The sequence below is a fragment of the Eumetopias jubatus genome, unplaced genomic scaffold (assembly GCF_037043125.1).
Source record: "Eumetopias jubatus isolate StellerSeaLion01/CBP00866 unplaced genomic scaffold, mEumJub1_p1.0 scaffold_3, whole genome shotgun sequence".
Classification (NCBI taxonomy): Eukaryota; Metazoa; Chordata; class Mammalia; order Carnivora; family Otariidae; genus Eumetopias; species Eumetopias jubatus.
The window spans coordinates 105,586,941-105,609,637 of record NW_028274809.1 but is presented as its reverse complement, the minus strand read 5'-3'; positions in this window follow the sequence as shown (position 1 = coordinate 105,609,637).

Here is a 22,697-nt window from a genome sequence, read left to right as displayed (position 1 = left end):
TCCACATACAGCCTGGCTTGGCTGCCTCTTCCATGGAGAGTTTCCTGAACTGAAATACAGCTGTAGGGCAGGGCTGCGTTCTTTGCCAGAGACTCTGAGAAAGAATACACTTCCAGGTTCAGTCAGGTTGCTGACAGAATTTAGTCTTCCTTTTATGAGTTTGCTGTCACCTGGGGATCATAACCAACTTCTAGAGGTTACCCACATTCCTTGGCTTGTGGACCCCAGCCATGGTGGGGGAAGTATGTCCCCACTCTTCTTGTCTGCACTTGTCTGACTGCAGCCTGAGAAAGTTCTCTGCTTTTAAGTGCCCAGATGCTTCTGTTGGATCCACCTGAATAAATCCAGGATAATCTTCTCATCTTAAGGTCTATAACTTTAATCCTATCTGCAAAGTCTCTATTACTATGTAACTTAACATATTCACAGGTTCTGGGGATTTGGACGTGGGCATCCACATCAATTTGCAAATTGAATTCATGTGGTTCTCTTGTGATCATCAGGAAACTCATTGTACCTGAGCAATCCAGGAAAAGTGACTTCATCTGAAACACGAAATGTACAGTACTAGCATATAGCACTCTATGTAAAAGACAATCCAATATGGGGTGAAAATTATTGTAAATATTGGACCTCAGTTCTTCTGAGTTGTTCCCTCTGGATTTGTTATTATGTGTAATAATGCTAGTTATTAATTAAGCAATCAATATTTTAGTACCACCCTCGTTCACTAAATAGCTATGACTTTAATTTAACTTCCTGAGCCACTGTTATTTTCATCTCTATTTGTTCTGGAAAAAAAATTAAAAAGTGTGATGATTAGTTGAAAAAATCAGACAAAATTAAAAAATTCATACTTGTTCTGTTAAATGTCTCACCTTGGGAATCTGCATTACATAATGTTATAATATAGCCCACCTCTCAGAAGTGTATTTCATTGCAGCTATGAGAGTTGAATCACTTTTTAAATTTTTACCTAATCACATAAATCCCTTTAAATGTTAGACTCATAATAGCACGTCCAATATTCCTCAATTTATTATCATCAACAAATTGCTAGATGTATTATTTGCTTCCTCTTTGAGATCATTAATTAAGATATTTGGTGACTGAACATCTCCCCACCCCCAATACACCTCATTAAGAACCTCCCGGTACCAGAATTCTTGGGTCATTTATCAGTTCCAGTTGGCCTCAGTCTGCCAGCCCCCTTTGCCACATGTGAGAGCTTCATCAAATCTGACTGCAAACGCAGTCACAGACTAGACTCTAAGATATTGTCAGACCACAGCAGACACCCAGGGAAATCACAGTAAAATCAGCACCCTCTGAATGAAAGTTAGATCCACTGAAAGGCTAGAGCTAGGTCTTTGCCTATAGCTCTACAGTCCATAGAATAGTAAGTCCAAGGTAGGAATGAGGTTGGTTGGAGACAGTGATATAGAAAGGGTCATGGTTCTTATGTGTGTCTGTCAGGGGAGGGAGACTAGTGAGTTGTGACAAGTCTATTTTTCTAAAATATGTTAGATATGTCTCAGGAAGATCTTGATAGTGACGTCCAGTAGTTTTTTCAATACATGGTTCTAAAATTCAGGAGTATGGATACTACACATAATAATTAATGTTGTATAGGGAGATGACCTACATCAGGAAGAAATTTTATAGAGTGAAAAAGGAAGAATGTGATGGGAAGAATCCCAAGAAATGAATGGAGACAGTAACTGTAGTGGGGGGTGCAGACCTATACACCTATGAAACCAGAAAACAATAGTTTCAAGGTGATGACAGCATTCATCACCAGTGAATATTGCCAACTAATCTGGAGCATAATACCTTATGCTACTGTGAGAGTCTTCTTTATAACTTTCACTCAATTTTGTGTGTAAACAATGGACGTAGTACAGAGAGTGCTGGCTCTGAAACTAGAGTATGTCTGGGATGGACTCTTGACTCTGTCCTTTAGAGAGTGGCACTGAGCAAGTTATGTCACTTCTCTAAGCCTCAGTATATTCACATGTCCTACCCAGATGGTGATATCCTCTCTATAGTATGAAAAGTTTTACTGGTATCTTTCAGGCAGCAAATATCTCCCATGCATTTCAAGTTAAATGGGATGGGGGCCAGACTTTTGTCATTTTTGTTCAATACTATAATCTCAGTTTCCATAATAGTGCTTTTGATGTATCCTATAAATTATTTATTGAATTAATAAGTAGTAGATACTCTCTTTACGAAAACTACCATTGTATGACCTGTACAATTTGTTGTCATGGTAAATTCTCATGACCAGTATAATGGTCATTTCAGTATAACTGAAATGTTTGGAGAGATAAGTGGGATTTCCAGAATTTAAACTTTGAGCTGGAAGAAGATTGATAATTTAGTTATGGGGTGATTTATGTAGAATTTTTTTAGCAACTGAAAACTGTCCGAGTCATAGATATGTTTCATTTCAAATTATTTGGACAAGTTTATGAGGGACTCATGTATATATGGATATGCACCAGATGTTTCAGGAGATGCAAGGAAAGATATGAGAGATACTGCTACCTAGTAATCTGCAATTTATTGCAATAAAAATCAAATGGCTTGCTGCTCTCAAAACTTAGGAAAAATGAAAATGGAAGTTTGGCATGCAGAACAAAGACATCAATTAACCCCTTACGCTGATTTTTTGGGGACCTAACTCTACCCAAGGCAGAGGGAATGATTAGTCACTGAGAAAGGGAAATGTAACTCTCAGTCAACACAACAGCAACCCTTTGTATGGTATTTTCCATTTGACAGAAACACTTTCACATCTTTTCATTAAGGCTCTACAGTCATTCTGAAAAATGAAATAAGTTTCAACTCATTCATGTATGGATTTACCAGCCTCCCTATAAATGCTCTGCTCACTCTGCACTTTGATTCTGGTAATTATATAATTATATAATTCATACACTATTCTAGAAAGACAAATGTAGACATCACATAAAATGTCCTCATTTTAAGAGATGAAAGATGAAGAGATTAAAACTTAAAAACATTAGATGTCTCCGTGTGGTTTTCAGATTTTATGAACTATTTTCCTCATTATAAAATACATGCATACTACAGAAATTTTAAAAGTTAAGAAAAACTAAAGACAGGGGAAAACACTATAAAATATGTTACTAAAATTTATTTGATGAAAATAGATGAACCTCCAATCCTGAAAGACTAAGAAAACAAGAACTTATATCTCTTTTCTGGGAATCTCAAAATGATATTCCTAATTGGGCTTTCTTCCAAGTGTCGATTTAGTGACCCAAGTAAACCTGTCTTGCACTGTGATTCCAAGGAAATGGAGCAAAAGCAAAAGACAAACAAAAGAACATGGAGGAGAATCCCTGGGAGCTTTCATGAGCCAAGCTTTAAGCAGTACTTTATTTTAGTTCATATTCTATTATTGGTTAGAACTAAGAACTTCCTTATCCTACCAACTAGACCCCTACCCCCTGTGGACCATCATGATAGTTTGCCTGCAGAAAACCAGTACATAGATCCTCATTCTATCCAGGAAATGATCAGCCACAGAGAACTATGTGCCTCTTGAATTAAACAATATTTTCTTCTTCTGAAATCCCTCAAAAGTATTTGCTAACACTTTGCAACCAAACGTAATGTACAGACTTGTGGAATCACTATGTCTTATACCTGAAACTAATGTAACATTGTGTGTCAACTACATTTCAATAAAAAAAAAATACCAAAATGAGAGAGACAGAGAGAAGAGAGAGCTTGCTTCCTCTACCTCTCTCCAGGAGTACACACAGAGGATTGTCCATGTGAGCACAAAGCGAGAAGGCAACTGCCTACAAACCCAGAAGTGGGCCTCACCAGCCATCAACTCTGCCAGCACTTTGATTCTGGGTTTCCCATCCTCTAGAACTGTGAGAAATAAATGTCTATTGTTTAAGCCACCCAGTCTGTGCTCTTTTATTATAGAAGCCTAAGCTAAGGCATACAATAAGCCTCACCCTTCTTTCAAACATCTGTGAAACTCTGTTGAAACTAGTGATGGCATTTGGGTCCTTAGAGCACAAACCCATGCATAAGTGGCCTTTGCTAATTTCATCTGAGACTTGGCTTTATTTTGTCTTGAATGTATTTTCTAGCTATGTGCATAAAGTAGAGAAAACCAATTTGGTCAGAAGCTAGACAGCTCTGCCACATAAGTCAGAGAGGTACTGGTAGGAGATAATGTATACAGGTATTATAATAACATCTATAACAGGGAAACCAGCAAATAAGCCCAGCGCCAGATACAACAACATTCCTGCCCTTGCTAAGTCCTTCAGCAGTATTTGAAACTTTCAACCTTTCCTTTTTCCTTGAACATTCCCTACTCTTGACTTCTGTCACATGACACTGCCCTGTTTTTCTCTTTTTCAGGTCCTGGCAGGCTCCTCTTCCTCTGACCTTGCATCAGGTGTTGGATTCTGGTTCCAGCATGCCTTTCTCATATAACCCATTCTCCCTGGGAAATCCAATCAACTCCTTTAATTTCAATTCTTGTTCAAATCCTGATGATTTTCAAATATTCCTAATTCAGACATACCTCCTGAGTTTTAGATGCATATCTCCGAGTCTCTAGAAGACAAATCTGGAGAGTTCCACAGGCAATAACATTTTTTAAAATGAAGAAATAAAGGTCATCTCCTTTCCACATCACTAACTGGACTCCCTTCCTGAGATGTTTTGTCTTTTTTGTCTTTTTTTTTTTTTCAAGAGAGAAACCTGAGTCCCAACTTGACTCTTCCTCTTTATCATTCTTAGTTCATCAATCTCAAGCCCTGTCAGTCTGACCTGTCTGGTGCCCTTTGAATTGTATGCCTTTCCCACCCTTAATGCTGTTGGTTTAATTCTGTTTAATTCACCATCATATTTATTAAGGACCACTGAAAAATACCCTTAACTCGTCTCCTTCTAGGCCTCTCTTGTATAATCCTTACACTGCAATCAGAATAATATCACTAAAATATAAACACTTATACGTTATTTTTGGTGTAGGTGCCAGTAAATTGGTGTTTTTGCACTGTCAGTATTGGTTTCCTCGGAGCATAACAGTGCTAAAAAAGTAACTTCTCTCCTTGTGATGTAAGATTTATTATCAAATGCCCTCTTTAACCATTTGGAGCTTCAGTATGTTCTGGAATCTAGGAAAATGAGGGAGATCAAGGAGGAAGGGAATTAAATCCCAACCTAAGACAAATAGTAATTTAGTTAGTAAGTATAAAAACTTTCTGGGTATTTTGAGCACTCACCCAAGATAATTTGAAAATGAGTTCACACAATATTTTATTCTCAAGTTTACAGTTCTTGGAATTAGGGTCATTTTCCCTAGGTGTTTTGAGTATATTACTTGCTTTAATTGATTCTAGTTTGACGTCTGCATTTTTTTTAAGTTATTAATAGACACAGTTACCTTATAAAAAGGAAAGTACTGCATTTGTATCCTAGTTGTAAGTTTAGGGCCTCCTAAAGCAATATTCATCATGCTACGACATTTATAGAGGCTTGCTTTAAATGGGGGCATGAGGGGCTCCTGAGTGGCTCAGTCATTAAGCGTCTGCCTTTGGCTCAGGTCATTATGCCAGAACCCTAGGATTGAGCCCCACATGGGACTCCCTGCTCAGCGGGAAGCCTGCTTCTCTCTCTCCCACCCCCCCATTTGTGTTCCCTCTCTTGCTGTCTCTCTCTCTGTCAAATATATAAATAAAATACTTAAAAGAAAATAAAAAAAATAAATGGGGGCATGAAACTAGAGAAAAAAGCAAAGTAGCAATGGGGCAAATCTGAAGTGGCGAAAAGGCCTTTAATTCTGAGCTTTAGGATATTAGGAGAAAATGATGTTCTTTATATTTCATCATATTCAAGATTTAAAGCTTCTATTATCAGATATATTGAATTGTAAGCAAATAACCAAGAAGAAAAAGTAAAAAATAAGTCTAAGTCTCTCATTTTTTAGGTGAGAAGAGCTCAGAGAGTGGAAAGAATGTATTAAAAATATTCTCGGTCAAATAAATACAGAGCTTTGCATGTGTGTGACATATCCAACAATTGTATTATTATTTTATTGTAGACATATTCACTTTATCTCCCAGTTCCCATAGATCAGGGGTCTATCACAGCTTACCTGAATCCTCTACACAGGGTCACACAAAGGTTGAGATCAACATGGTAGCCAGGGTTGTGGTCTCATCTGAACCTTAGGGTCTTCTTCCAAGGTTACATGGTTATGGGCCAATTCATTTCCTTATAATTATAGAAATCATGGGGACTAGCTTTTTCCAGGACAGCTGGAGATCCTCTTAAGCTTCTAGACCCTTTGGTTTAGGGCTTATCGGATCAGGTCACACCTACCCAGGATATTCTTCCTTCAAAATTAACTGATTGGAGATCTTAACTGTATTTGCCACACTCTCTCCTTTATAGTACCACAGCTAACCAAGAGGGTGATGTTCTATAATAATCACAAGGTTTTATGTTTCCTCTGGATAGTTCAGTAGACAAAGAAATACTTAAGAGCAGATGTTTTGAATCACACATCCTGATTTCAGATATTGTCTCTGGAATTTACTGACTACATATTCATGCAACTTACTTAGTCCTTACCTAAGCTTTTAAATCTTTGTTTTCTCCTTTGCAAAATTAGGAAAAATACATTATGTGCTATATACCTTTTTGAATTGTACATCCAGAATAGAAACCAGAGACTATTTCTTGCCCTTTGATAAGCTCACCATCTCTTTGATGACTAATTTCAAATCAGTGCAGCTGTTTTCATTGGGAAATGAATAATATAGTTGTTAATCTTTTTCCTTGGACCCAAAGATTTGAATTTATTTTGTCCTAAAACTTCACAATTTTGAAGACTTCACTTTTTTCATTTGTTCATTTTACATGAAGAAGATGATAAAGCCACATGAATTCAAAAGGTTGGTATCTGCTAGGGAATGAATGGTAACAAGAGGGTGCTATAACCCTTGACCAAACTTTCTTGCCTCTAAAATCTATTTTGAAAAAAAGTAACAAAATGGCAACTGTTAAAGACTGATCTCAGACCAAAAATAAGACTGTTTCACATTTCTGGGTTTAAATTAAAAGTCTACTGACATTTGTGGGAGCCGGGCAGGAATCAAGGCTTACAAAACAGTTCTTGATTGGCAATTAGCAATTAGAAAATTTCAGAATGTTCAGGAGGTAATTTTGGATAAGTATCTAAACCCATGACTGCATGTCTGATCCTTTGCCAAAGTTTTCATGTATCAGAGTTGCAAAGTTGGGAGGAAAATTTCCTAGGGACAGTTTGCCTTCAGGGATGTTTCCAAAGTTTGCTTCATTTAAGGCAAAAAGGACTTCATATATTTTTCAAGCTGTGATCCATTTAAAGCAAGAGCATGAAAGTAACTAAAAGGCAAAAAGGAAATAGTAACATATCTGATACCTACTCTGTTCCTGGTGTCCTTCTCAATCTGAGAAATAAAGAATTATTACTTTAATTTTCCAGATACTTAGAGATGCTACATAACCTAACCAAAGTCCTAAATTTCTATACAGAATCACTTAGATCTGGCCACATGGTTCACAAAAAAAAAAAAAAAAAAAAAAAAAAAAGCTTGTCCAAGGGAGTGGGGATCATTCTTTCTAATGGACACTGTGTCCAGAAGGAAAATAAGCCAATCAGTTTACAAAATGGGAAGATTTGGTGAAACAGAACTTGCTTAAGTTGTGCTGCTACAAAGGTAGTCTCCATAAGTCATTCATGTATCTATTCATCCATTTAAAAATTTTATTAAGCACCTATTATGTACCTGACACTGTAACAGAACTTTAAGATACATCCGTGAGTAAAACAAAATCTTTGGCCCTTCAAAGCTTACTTTTACTTGGCTCAACAGACTGTGAGCAATATCTATGAAGAAATAAATTATATGGGATGTTAACATATAATGGCAAAAGTTAAACAAAGTATAGTGGTTCAGGAGTGAAATTCGGAACAATGATCAGAACAGAATACACTGGGAAGAAAGCCATTGGCCCAAACCTGAAGAAGGTGGATTGGATACAAGGGTGTTGACAGGGAATACACTAGAGGAAGATAGACCAAAAATTAAGTTAGTTGTGATTCTAACCTAGTTTTTTCCCAGTACAACAATCCACCCCAAATCTATCCTTTTTTTCAGTTCTATTAGAGGCCCTAACCATCAACTTTCTCTTTAGTTTTTCCCTTCTGTTGCCCTTCTCTGACAATTTCTAATTTCACTTTCTCCTTATTTTTCTTCATTCTCTTCACTGTTACAACTCACTTTTTTTCTCATAATGTATGGTTTCATTTTTTATTTTCCTCTTATGATTCTTTACCTCTTCTACTCCAAAACCTTCCATGGGCAACACTGCACAGAGAAGGACACGTATGCAACTTTCCTTCCTCCTTTCAAACTCTAATCTATGCCTTATTTTTACTTAAGGAGTTTTGAGACCTTTGTGTTATGTATGGTCTATTTCATTCCTAAAATTCATTTTTCCCGTGTTTGGTATCCAGAAAACTGTCTTGTATGGACCTATACATCCTATCTGCCTAGCCATCTCAGTTCCAGTTGGTTTCATCCAGATCATAGGACAAAATGGAGTGATTATCCTTATCTTCCTCCCTCTGGGCATAGGTTTTCAGGAGTCTATCAATGGCACAACTCCTCTTGGGAGTACTCTCTTTCAGCTGCAGTTCTTAGTGGTAACCATGTGCTTTCATGTTCCTTCAGACAGGGGTAGCAATGACTTTATGCAGTCAAGAGATACTTCACCTCCTCTTGTGGGTTTTCTTACTTCTGTGTACATCTTTGTAAATAGTCCCTTTATTAAACCTTACAGTTTCCCTTTTAGGTGGGCCATCTCTTCATACCTGGGATCCTGACCTATAGAATCTTCAACTCTCTTGTCCTATTATTCCATAGCAGGTTCAAACTCTTATCAAAAATAAGTAGAGGAGGTATGACTTGATACAGGTAGAATATTTCTATCAAGTTTACTTATCAAATTCACTTAGATTTTTTTAAATTATCATTTCTTTTGAACCAACTGTGTACCAGATACTAGATTAAAGGCTTTATATACATTGTCTCATTAGATCCAGATGACAGCCTTGTGAATGGGAATATTCTCCATTTCATAGATAAGGGAAACTGAGATATGAAGAGACCATAGTATTCATCCACATGAAGGAGATACTAATTGTTTAAAATAGAATGTTAACCCAGGTATCTGGGTCCTCAAAATCTGTATTCCATCTATATAAATTTCTGGAGAAAACTTTTCATCCAGCATATTTCACTTAAAATAAGTAGATCTCCTAAATGACCCTTAACATACACCAAATGTCACCAAGAAATTTGGTGAGGAATTCACTGATCTTAAGAAATCTCAGAGTAAAGGGGCGCCTGGGTGGCTCAGTTGGTTAAACAACTGCCTTCGGCTCAGCTCATGATCCCAGGGTCCTGGGATCGAGCCCCGCATCAGGCTCCCTGCTCGGCGGGAAGCCTGCTTCTCCCTCTCCCACTCCCCCTGCTTGTGTTCCCCCTCTCTCTGTCTCTCTCTTTCTCTGTCAATTAAATAAATAAAATCTTTAAAAAAAAAAAGAAATCTCAGAGTAAAGACAAAACAAAGGTCTGACGGAGGGTAAAAATTAGGAGGCAGACTGAAAGACTTTTTCTTTGAGACTAATCCTTCATTGAGTCATTTAAAATTGTAAGTCAGCTTAGACTGTAAATATGAGCTAGCAGTGTGTGTCTCGTGAATACTTTAGGACTTAGAAATGTAGCTAGAACCATGCCATGTTAGCAACTTTTTAGAACTCTTAAAGCCTGCTCATTGACAATGAAGCTGATGAGTCATGAGAGATGGCAAGTGGGCTACAGTTAAGAATCTTCAGAAAACTGAAATCAAAACCAAGTTGTGCCAATTTTACTAGCTGTTTGATCTTGAGCAAATCACTTGACCACCTGAGTTTCTCTTCCCTAATGTGTAAAATGGATATAACAATGACTACCTCATAGGGATTTTGAATATATTAATTTTTAAAAAAGTGAAAACATTTTAAAGCACTATAAATTGTCATAAGACATAAAATAAATATGATGTAGGCAATATCCATCAACAGAAAGTGCTGGGAGGAACACTTGGATAGAGAGAATACCATCTTTGCAGAACCCTAAAAAATCTACCTTCTCTCATAGGATGTGTTATTCTTTATTTTTCTCAGACCATTTCGCTTTTTGGGAACTTCATCTCTGAAGCACTAATGCATGGCTGGTAAACTCAAACTTGTTTGTGACCAAACAATGAATTTTTCTCTCTTAGTTTTCTGGCTAACATGACTCTATTTTCCATTATTTTTATTTACTTATTTATTTATTTTTGTTTATTTGATGGGGAGGGTTACCAAAGAGGTGAAATTCAATCATGAGATGATATATGTGGTATAATATAAAGTGTATGTCATTTCTTATTTCACTGCTTATCTATGCCCTAACATTCTGACTCCTTCCTAATAGAATCTGACTTATAATGAAAGAACTGTAATAAAATATATGTTTTTTTAAAGATTTTATTTATTTATTCATGAGAGACAGAGAGAGAGAGAGAGAAAGAGAGAGAGAGAGAGGCAGAGGGAGAAGCAGCCTCCCCGCTGAGCAGGGAGCCCGATGCAGGACTTGATCCCAGGACCCTGGGATCATGACCTGACCCGAAGGCAGACGCTTAACCATCTAAGCCACCCAGGCACCCTGTAATAAAATATATGTTAAATAAGGTGATTAAATTAATGTTAAACATCTAAAACATATAATAAAAATTTAAAGATATCAAATTTTTGAAAATGGAAGAAGCAAAACATTAGGACTAAAATAATCTTTATTTTTAAAATAACAATCACCTCTGAGCTTGTCAGCCCGAACAAAAAAGGAAAATTATGACTCATAATATGAATGGAAAAAGCATGAAAAAAAATCTTCAAGATGAGCACATTACACATTTATAAAGGCTTAGGGAAATTGCTTTATTGTTTTTCCTAATGAGAAAAACAATTATAATTATTGATAATTTACTGTTTAAATTATAAACAGTATAAATTATAAACAGTATAAATTATAAAAGTAAGACATTTTCATCTCAAAGCTTACAATATACAATATTATTAAAAAGAAAATAAAAAACACTCATAATATCAAAACCCAGATACTAGGCATTAACATGGTGTATGTGTTGTATCTTCAAAATTGTTTCTATACATCCCTTTTTATGAAGATTGGATGTAATTATATTCACAGTGTTTTAGAAGTATCTATTGCTCATAACAATACATCATAGGCATTTTGCAGATCAGTAAGTAAAAATACCAATTATCATTTTAATAATGGCAAAAATTTTTGTATAGATTTTTTTAAAGATTTTTTTTTATTTATTTATTTAACAGAGAGACACAGCAAGAGAGGGAACTCAAGCAGGGGGAGTGGGAGAGGTAGAAGGAGGCTTCCCGCGGAGCAGGAAGCCTGACGCGGGGCTTGATCCTAGGACCCTGGGATCATGACCTGAGCTGAAGGCAGACATTTAACGACTGAGCCACCAAGGCGCCCCAACATTTTTGTATAGATATTAATTAATTACACAATAGTGTGTGTGTGTGTGTGGACGTGTGTGTGTGTGTGTGTGTGTGTACACACAGGGAGAGACAGAATTCGCTCTCTCTTTTTTCTAAGATTTTATCTATTTATTTGAGAGAGAGAGAATGAGAGACAGAGAGCACGAGAGGGAAGAGGGTCAGAGGGAGAAGCAGACTCCCTGCTGAGCAGGGAGCCCGATATGGGACTCGATGTCGGGACTCCAGGATCATGACCTGTGCCAAAGGCAGTCGCTTAACCAACTGAGCCACCCAGGCACCCATTCGCTCTCCTTTTTTAAGTGTTTCCATAAGCAACTATATACATAGAGAAAGAGTCATATACAAATATACATATATATATGTATATATGTGTAACTTCTCTATTCCTCCTAGTGTTTCCTTAGAATACTCTTACAAGAGATAAAAATTTCTGGACAGAGGCATTCAGTTTAATCCTTCAAAGAGAAAGAATCACATGAAACTTTTTTCCATTATTTTCATAAATACCAGTTAATACAAATAATCTGTTTATCTATCTACTCTTATTGCAAAACAAATCATGGTATTTGCATTTCTTTGCTTGTGCAAATGAATGTCTTTTGTGTTTCATTTTTGTGATTAGTCTGTTAATACTCTCAGCCAACTTTTACTACTGTTAGTTTCTTTTCTTATTGATTTATTAAAATTATGTGAATCAATTATCTATTAATTAGTTCACATTTTGGTCTTTATTTTGTTGTCTATGCTTACCATTAAGAAATATCCCCTTTATAGATAGCTACAGCTATCAGTTATTTTTTTTTTCCTTTGTGCTTTTTCCTTTACTGTCATTTTAAGGGAAACTTCTCTGATACCATGAACTTGTGTGTGTGTGTTCATGTATTTCCACTCTACATTTTACCTTAGCAGATGTGGAACATGATATAATAGTTTTAAATATGTAGTCTATCTACAGTTTATTTTGGTGAAAATTATAAAATAGCCATATTTTTCCTAAATATTTTTTCAAAATATTTACCTAAATATTTTTTATTATGTTCAGTTAGCCAACACATAATACATCATTAGTTTTTGATGTAGTGTTCAACCATATTAGTTATGTACAACACCCAGTGCTCATCACAACATGTGCCCTCCTTAATACCCATCACCAGGTTACCCTATCCCCTCACCCCCTTCCCTTCTGTAATCCTGTTTGTTTCCCAGAGTTCAGAGTCTCTCATGATTTGCCTCCCTCTCTGATTTCTTCCCATTCAGTTCTCCCTCCCTTCCCCTATGGTCCTCCATGTTATTCCTTATGTTCCACATATGAGTGAAACCATATGATAATTGTCTTTCTCTGCTTGACTTATTTCACTTAGCATAATCCCCTCCAGTTCCATCCATGACCTAAATATTTTTAAATAATTTATCCTTTTCCTACTTACTTAAAATGGTATCTTTATCATATTCTAAATTCTTTTTATTTGAATCTAATTATCAGGTTTATAATCTGTCCTTTCCTTGTATCAATACCACACTGATGTAATTAATAAATTTTTGTAACATAACAGAATTTCCTAGGGTAAATACTGCCTAATTATTTTTCTTTTGTAACTATTGTGTCTACTTTACAGAATTTATTCTTCCTGGTGAATTTTAGAGTGATTTTTGTCAAAATATCAAGCAACATCAAAATTCCAGAGAAATGGACCTAAAACCTTTTTTTTAATTCTATGTCCTATCATGACTGAATTCAAATATGAGTTTTATTGTTTACTAAATTCCCATCTGCAGGAGTTCTGCTTACCTTTTATGATTAAATGGGAGAGAACATTTTATGTTTCTTTTTTTTTCCTAATTTTCTTTATGTTCATAAGTGAAGTTTAATATTTTCTTCATGCAGGTCTCAACATTATTGTTTGTTTCCCATAGTCAATGGATCCTGTTACTGCAAATGGCACTTTCATTTTCACTGCATTTGAAATTATTTGCTGCTGATGCCCACACAACCATGATCTGTTTACATGGTTCTATTTAGCTACCTGGCCTCCTTAGATCACAGGTGCACATTTGCACACTCGCACGATTATTTGTTTATTTTTAATACTTCTATGTCTTTTTGATTTGTCAGGGACACAATCACTTCCATGGCCAGTAAGACTTATTTCTCTTTTTTCCCCCATCATTGATGCTGACGTAGATATAAACTTCCAACAACAATGAATAACAGTGGTGACACCAACTTTTTTGTTTCTAATTTGAATTCATGCAATAGATTCTACCATTTCACCTTTAAGAAGGATATTTGCAGTTTTCCAATATAATCTTAACTATTCCTGTTTTATTAAGACTTTAAGGAGAAAAAGAAAAAAAAAGAATGAACTTTAGATCTTAGGAATTTTGTTAGCTTCTATTTAGACAATGTTCAACCAGAGACAGTACGGGTGTCCTCTAGATGCATTTTACCATGGTGTGAAAGGGGATAGTTGACACTTTTGGTTGTTTTAATAACTGAAAAATGCTGCCAGCATTTACTGGGGAGAAACCAGAAATGTGAAATCTTCTGTCGTGTATAGCAACATCCTGTTCAACTACAATCTGTGTCCCTGTTGAGAAACACTGATCCAGCTTATATTTTTTTTCTTTTTTAGTATATTAACATTATGGGTTACATTAATAAATTTCATGTTTTTCAGAAGGAAATTACATTCCCATATGACACTGTAATTGATCATGACATGCTGTATTAGATTCGGTGATATTTTATTTCAGAATTTACATCTACATTCATAAAAGAGATTGAGCTAGATTTTTTACAAGATCATATATATATAGATATATATATCTTATGAAATGAAAAACTCATATGTAAGTGTTATTTTTTCTGTATTTTTGTTCTCTGTTTATTACATTTTCTTGCAATTTTCCCCTTCCAGCTTTATCAATCATGTCTCCCTTCACTCATTTATTTATTAGAAAGATATAACCCCTGTGTTTATTCTGTTATGGTTTAATTATGTACTTGAATCTAAATTTCTGTATTGAGGTCAAAACAAAAAATCACACGGAGTCAAAAATTTTGGAATTTCTTCTTTCTGACACACACATTTAACTCAGAAAATGATAGTGCAAGGGAGAATGGAGAAATTATGTGGATGAAGAGAGAGATGGAAAGAAACCCCCAAATGGTTCTCAAATAAGTTTGGGGAATGGTGACTGTTAGGTAAGGAAGCCTCCCATTTTTCTCCATCTTCTTTTGCTACTTCCTGTTAAATTACTTTGAGGAGCCTGTTTGTTTCCAGCATTGGTAGAACGGTTTCTCTCTCACATAGATTAGACCATTTCAACAGAACACATGAAGTCAAAGATAGTCACAAGCATATGGTTTGTTCCCATGTTTTATCTCATGCAGATTTCAGAAGTGATTGATCACTTGGCTCCTATCCTAACAAGCAGCACATATGATAAAACAATGGGCAGGGTTTTAAGTCCTGAAACATTAATCTTTACCTTTTTTTGATGTTCATTTATTTTTAAAAATAATTCTGATGCAGGAGTATAGTTTTTTAACAAATGGTAGTAAAGGCTGTGATAAATAAAAGTCTCCCTACTTGGACCTATGCATCTAACTTCCTGAATTATAAACAGTTTCTTATATAAAATTTTGGATAAAAGAATACAATATACACATGGCAGACACAGACACAGAAATATTTGAATTACAGGATAACAATATAGAGTTCATTCTTCTATTTTCATAATAAAACCTATTTAATTCTCGTGCCTCTGTATAGAATATTTTGTCTTCATAGTCGTAGCATAAGTTAGTTGAGGCATCCACTACTGTGGATAGACATGAAACTAATTTTATCTTATTTTTTATGTTATAAATAATGCTGTACTGGACATCTTTCTATAATTATCTTGAGACAATTTAGTTAAATTCTATCAGTAGAGTTGCTATGTTGAAGAATATGTTTATTTCTGATCTTAGAAGGTATTTCCTAACTGTTCTTAATAAAGTTCTCAATAAAGTTTGCTCAAAGATTTTATTTATTTACTTTTGTATCCCTAGTTTTTATCATAACTGTTGGAACACAATAGGCATAATTGAATGAATAAATGAAATATTTTACACCTATTCCTACCAGTAATGTTGATAGAATCTATGTTACCATCCTCTACCCAAATTTGGAATATTACCCAAATTTTAAATTCTCATATGGTTTTCTTGAACTGATCCTCATTAGGGCTAAGGATATAACATGGTGGATGAAATTCTAATGCAAGTTGAGATAATATTTCCAAGTTATCACTGTAAAAGCTTAAATAAAAATAAGTTTCACACTAATTTTAATATATATATACACTAATATTTAGTAACATTTAGTTACTATTTAGTAACATTTAAATAATCATTTCATGACATTTCTATTTTTTTCCCCAATAAAGTTTACCACATGTACATATGCTGGGGTTTTTCTTTGTCTAACTAAAGCATTCACATTTTTCTATTATTTGGCTTCTAGAAAACTTCATCTCCACATTTTGAGCCTAAGTTCTATGTGTTCATTCTCACTGTCCTTCACTGAATCTATTCCTGTGGCAAACATTGAGAGAATTTTTCCACCAGGGCTCTGCTTTTAGCTTGTGTGTATCATCCTCATGTTGTGAGGAAAATATGGATTAGATTCGTTATATACGCAGCTCCTACAGGTATGAAGAGGCAGAACTGACATTCCATTTCAGATGGAATCTTTCCCATGAGGCCACACAACTTGTTAGATATTCTCCTTATTTCTTCTAATATATCATTCCTACAATTAACCAATAATTCATTCAGTGATAGAAACACTGCTGTGGGAATTAGGTCTCCTTACTTTCACCAATGACATTAGGGATTAGAAAGATTAGCTATTGAATTTCACCACTGTGATCATTCACTGTCCATTTTACTCCTCAGCATCACAGAACACTGAATTCTGGATTCTGGCAACTTACTTTATCAAAACAAAGTCTTTAAGAATATGCTTTTATATCTTTTTTGAAGGCTATATAATTATGCTTCAGTATATTAGAACATGTTGTTATTGGATGAATGAATGCCATTAAACTTGGTTGTCATATTTTCTATCATCATGGAGTTATTTAATTCTCAAAGAAAAAAATGAGTTTTGATATTGACATAAAATGGTGTTTTCCTCTCTCTGGAAATACAAAGACTTGTTGGAAAAAATGCTGAAGCCTACATTTTCAAAATGACTCTAGATCCTCCCTCTGTGTGAAGATCTGTTTCCCTCTTTCAGTTAGGGAAGTTTTCAGCCATCATTCCTTTAAATAAGCTTTCTGCTCTTTCTGTTCTTTTTTCTCCAATGGGGCCCCTATAACGTGAATGTTAGTAAGCTGGATAATGTCCTGGAAGTTCCTTATATTATCTTTGTTTATTTTCAAAATGTTTTTTTCTTTCCACCCCCCGGCTGGGTGAGTTCCACCGCTTTGGTGTTGTGAGCTTGCTGGTTTGTTCTGTTTCATCTCATCTGCTGTTGAACCCCTCAATTGTATTTTTCAGTTCTACTATTGTATATTTTCTAGCTCTTTGTTAAAATCCTGTGTTCATCCATTCTTCTCCTAAGTTCAGTGAGCATCTTTATGACCACTACTGTAAATTATTTATTCAAAGATAGATTGAAAAAATATATTTTGTTTAGATAGATTACTTGAAGAATATATTTAGATTGCTAATCTACAAGGTAGATTACTTACCTCTGTATCATTAAGGCCTTCTTCTGAGGTTCTGTCTTGTTCTTCAGTTTGGAACATACTTCTCTGTTTTGTTATTTTGCTTGACTCTCTGTGTTTGTTTCTAGGTATTAGGCAAAACAGCTATTTCTCCCAGTCCTGAAGGAGTGGCTTTGTATAGGTGGTGATCCTTGTTTAACCTTGAACTAGCCCTTGGTTGTCTCTCAAACCTTTGTGATTATCTAAACCGCCTGATTTATTCTTGATATGCCCCCTTGTTGAGGGTATATGAAGACCTGTCAGTGATCCAAGGGGAGGAATCTTATTTAGCACCTAGTTTCAGGTTGAGTGGAAGCCAGACCCTCAGACAGAGGTTTTTAAAGTATGCAAATATATACAGTCTATGGGGCTGCAATTATAATCTCTGAGGGCCTCCAGATCAGGCGTTCTGGAGATGGCCCTTGGGATACAAGTGCAAAAATCAGGGCTCCAGAAAAATCTATAAAGCTCCTTTATGGTAAGTCTCATTGAGCTCTAGTCACACCAGAGGGGTGGACAAAGATGGTGTCTCCCTGCTTAAGTTCTCTGAGAGCACCTCCTTAACCTCTAGATGTGTGGGAAGCCTGAAGCCTGTCCCTCAGGCTGAAGCTGCGGGCTAAGTAAATAGGCGTTTTTCACAGGAAGAGTAGGGTTTTGTTTTAGTCTGCTGTCTGTGCAATGCCCTGTGCATGATAGACTGCCAATAACTGTCTTCCCAATTGTTACAGTGCCCTGGAGCTCTGAACTCCAGCCCTCTTGACCACCAGGGCCAAGCGATCAAGCAGTGTTTCCTGTGTGAATTGCACACACCTGCTTGCTTCAGCAATGCAACAGCAGAGTGCTTTGTGTGCATGCACTGGTTTTTGACTGGGGGTGGGAAAATGCTACCACTTTCATACCTTCAAGCCCCAGCCAGGGGTTAGGCAAAGGTCACAACTGTGAGAACTCACAGACTTAAGCTAGAAGTGGGAGAACACTGCTACTGTTTGTTCATGCTCACCAGCTCTAGACAAAGATCCACAACCATTCATGCCTTCTGGCCTCAGTAAGTGCCTTGACCACTCACCCTTGTCAATACCAGCAATGTGGGGAGAGGGAGTGTACCACCTCTGAGCTCACCCATCTGTGCTAGCAGGCTTGGACAGTGCAACATTGTATCACAATAGCATCTGCCAGTGCCTCAACTGCCCATTCCTCCAGCTGTTCCCCCAGATCAGCAAATGAATCTCCCTCACATATAGTCTGGGTGCTTTTCAAACTGCTGTTCCTCTGAGTCTTGGGGTGAGACCATATGCAAGCCCTCCAGGAGGAGAATCTCAGTTTCCTCTGGCACTTTGGGACCCTCCCCAGAAATCAGTCCCATTGGTTTCCTAAGCTAGATACTCTGGTATTCATCTCTCTAGTATAAATCACAGGGACTGGGGTGCCCAAGGTGGGACGGGGCACCAACCTCTGACTCCTCCAGAAGGACCACTTATCTGGTGAGATCCTTCCATATTGTGTGTATATCACTGCACAGGGGGTGTGGCTTTGCAAGACATTTTCTCTACCTCTCCTACCTGTCCCAATGTGGTCCTTTAATCTTTTGTAATGGAAAGTAGTTAATCCAGATCTTTTTCAGAAGAAAATAATCCAAATGTAGCTATAGATTTGGTGTGTCCATGGCAGGAGGTTAGTTCAGCATATTCCTTTGCCACCATTTTGGATCACCCTCTACATAGCTCAATTTCTTTCTTTAAATTAACTTTGCTTAAAAAAATAAAAGCTAAGTGAAAATGCATTTGCAAATGTTCTTAATGGTTCAATGGATTTTAGATGTTTTGAATTTAGGTGGAGTTGGTTGATACATTACATCTGTCCATTTTGATCCAACTGGTGAGTAGTACCTAGAATTTCAACCAAGTTATTCATCTTCAGAGTCCGAAATAACTTTAATATGTAAATTTATTATTTCACTCCCATGTCCTTCACTATTCTGTTAAAAGTCACAAAAGAGGAGGAATAGCATACTAAAGCTAGGTCTGCTTGATACTGAACATCCTGATTTGGGAACAACAATGCCCCCCCTAAAAAAAATAAAATACTCAGAAAAATGTCACAGCACTTGTTTCTAAGAACTTCTGTAGAAGATAAGCAAAAGGCTCTTATATATTCAATGTAAACCATGTAACCAGAGCTTCAATACATTACTAATTTCATCCTAATACAAAATAAGAACTATTATCCTTACAGATGAAGAATTTTAAGCTACAAAGATGATGTAAGTTGCTCAAAGTCAGTGTGTTCAGAAATGATGAAGACAATGTTATGAGTCAGTTTTGCATACCTACTGACCACTCCGAATTATATCATCATCCTTCTTATCATCAAACTACCTGTAGAAAAGGTATAAATCTGTATCTTTCTCCTTTAAATATCCTTGTCTCGGGCACCTGGGTGGCTCAGTTTGTTAAGCGACTGCCTTCGGCTCAGGTCATGATCCTGGAGTTCCGGGATCAAGTCTCGCATCGGGCTCCCTGCTCAGCAGGGAGTCTGCTTCTCCCTCTGACCCTCCCCTCCCTCATGCTCTCTCTCTCTATCTCATTCTCTCTCTCAAATAAATAAATAAATAATCTTTAAAAAAATAAATTAAAAAATAAAAAATAAATATCCTTGTCTCCATGATATCCTACCCTTCCCAACAATGTTCTTCTCTTAATACCCCAGACCAAGATTTTGTCCTACTTATCTGATTGAAGCTTGAGCTCAGAATAGGATATAACATCATCACTTTTAATGTGTTGTGTTGGAAAAGCCTACACTTGTCCTGTGCTTTTTTCCTTTATTTTCACATAAAACACTTCTGGCCAGCAAATATGCAGGAACACTGAACAATTCTATGACACCAGTTTAGTGTCTTACAATTTAGCTCAGTTTTGACACTATCTACCTAGAGATAGCATCCAACCCCACAAGTTAAGGGTTCAGTCCCATAAGACTTCTCCCACACACACACTTCAGATGCCAACTGCAAGTGGTAGGTCGCTGGGTTATCCACAACTTCTGTCAAATGTGGCTACAAATCAGAAGTATCCATGACCTCCTCCCCCTTAGATTTGATTATTTGCTGAAACTGCTCACATAATTCAGAGAAACACTTAACTTACATTTACCAATTTTTAAAAGGATATTATAAAGGAAATAAATAAACAGCCAGATGAAGAAATACATAAGACAAGATTTGGGAGAGTCCTGAATGCAGAAGTTTTTGTTCCCATGACATTAAGTCATCACCCTCCTGGTATGTGGATGTGTTCGCAGCCTGGAAGTGCCCTAAACTCTCTACTATTGGGATTTTATGGAGTCTTCCTCAACTAGGCATAATTAATTAATTTCATTTCTATCCCCTCTCCTCTCTCTGGAGAATGATAGATGAATTGAAAAAAATTTAAAGATTTACTTATTGGGTGCCTGGGTGGCTCAGTCGGTTAAGCGTCTACCTTTGGCTCAGGTCATGATCTCAGGGTCTTGGGATCAAGCCCTGTGTCGGGCTCCCTGCTCCGAGGGGAGTCTGCTTCTCTCTCTCTCCCTCTGCCCCTCCCCCCACTCATTGTGTCTCTTTCTCTCTCAAATAAATAAATAAATAAATCTTTAAAAAATATTTCTCTATTTGTGGGCGCCTGGGTGGCTCAGATGGTTAAGCGTCTGCCTTCAGCTCAGGTCATGGTCCCGGGGTCCTGGGATCAAGTCCCGCGTCGGGCTCCCTGCTCCTTGGGAGCCTGCGTCTCCCTCTGCTTCTCTCTCTCTCTCCCTCTCTCTCTCCCTCTGTCTCTCATGAATAAATGAATAAAATCTTTAAAAAAATATTTCTTTATTTGTATCAAAGAGAGAGAAAGAGAGTGGAGGGGGTAGCAAAGGGCGTAGAATCTTAAGCAGACTCCCTGTGGAGTGCAAGCCTGATGTGAGACTGATCTTAAGACCCTGGGATCAGGACCTGAGCCAAAACCAAGCTCAATGGACTGTAGTACCCAGGCACCCCCCAAATTTTAAGCTTTCAATCATGTTTTTGTCTTTCTAGTTACCAGCCCCTATCCAGGAACATATAGAAGCCCACCTAAAGTCACCTCAATAGAACAAAAGATGCACTTAGTGTTCTTATCACTTAGGAATTTACAAGGGTTTTAGGAACCTTTGTCAGGAACTGGGTTCTGAGACCAATATATACTCCTTATAATTTCATAATTGTATTTGTTTATGAGGGAGGAGAAATTCATTGCTAAAAATGCCATATCCTGGATTAGAAAACCAGTGAAGGAGAAAACTAGGGGAAAAGGTCTTCTTAGTTCTCTTAAACCAGTTTTTCCAACTTGTATTGAAGGAGCATTAACATGTATATTTATTAATGACAACCCTGCAAAAATAATATTTAATCTCTAATGATTTTTTCTTATTGATACCAAAATTGAGCTGAATATTTTAAAACTTAAGTGTTCTACTGTACATCGTTTTGAGAATTTTTTAAAATTACATAATTGAGGCACCCATATTAATTCAGAAATCTCTGGTCACCTACATCCTGGTGTTGATCCATGCAAATATAAAGTCTTAGAATCCATTATTTTATCAGAGTTTAAAGCAATCATTCTTATGTCTAATGGCAATCTTGAATAACCAATGTGTATTGGGAAATACTGAATCACACTAAACATAGTTTAATAAACAATCATAAATTTGTACTACTTCATTTATAATGGATTCATACAAATACTTAACTTTTTAAAAAATACACATGTTTTGGTCCTGAAGAAAATCTTCTAGTTATTCTACATTGAATAATGCATATATTGCTTAATATCTTTGAGTATCTCTCTTGTGATTTTCTATTTGAACAGAAAAATTTGGACTAAATAATCTTTTAAATGTTTTTTAATTCTTAAAGATATCTTTGGGTTGTCACTATCTTTTGAAAATTATTTGTTAATAGAGGAGCTTTCTGAGAAATACATTTATTTATTCACAAATATACTTCATTTCAGCACCCACTGTATACCAGGCATTGTTGAGTGTAATTGGGAAACAGATTGAATAAAATAAAGTCATACTCTCTCCATACATATTTTCTAGTGATGGCGGGATTTATAAATAAATAGTTACAATTTCAATAACTGCCACAAAGACAAATGAAATCATGGGAAAAGGGATTGCCAAGGGAGGGCAAAGATGAATATTTACGTTTTAATGAGCTGAAGTGTGTGAAGAGCTTGGCTACCAGGGGAAG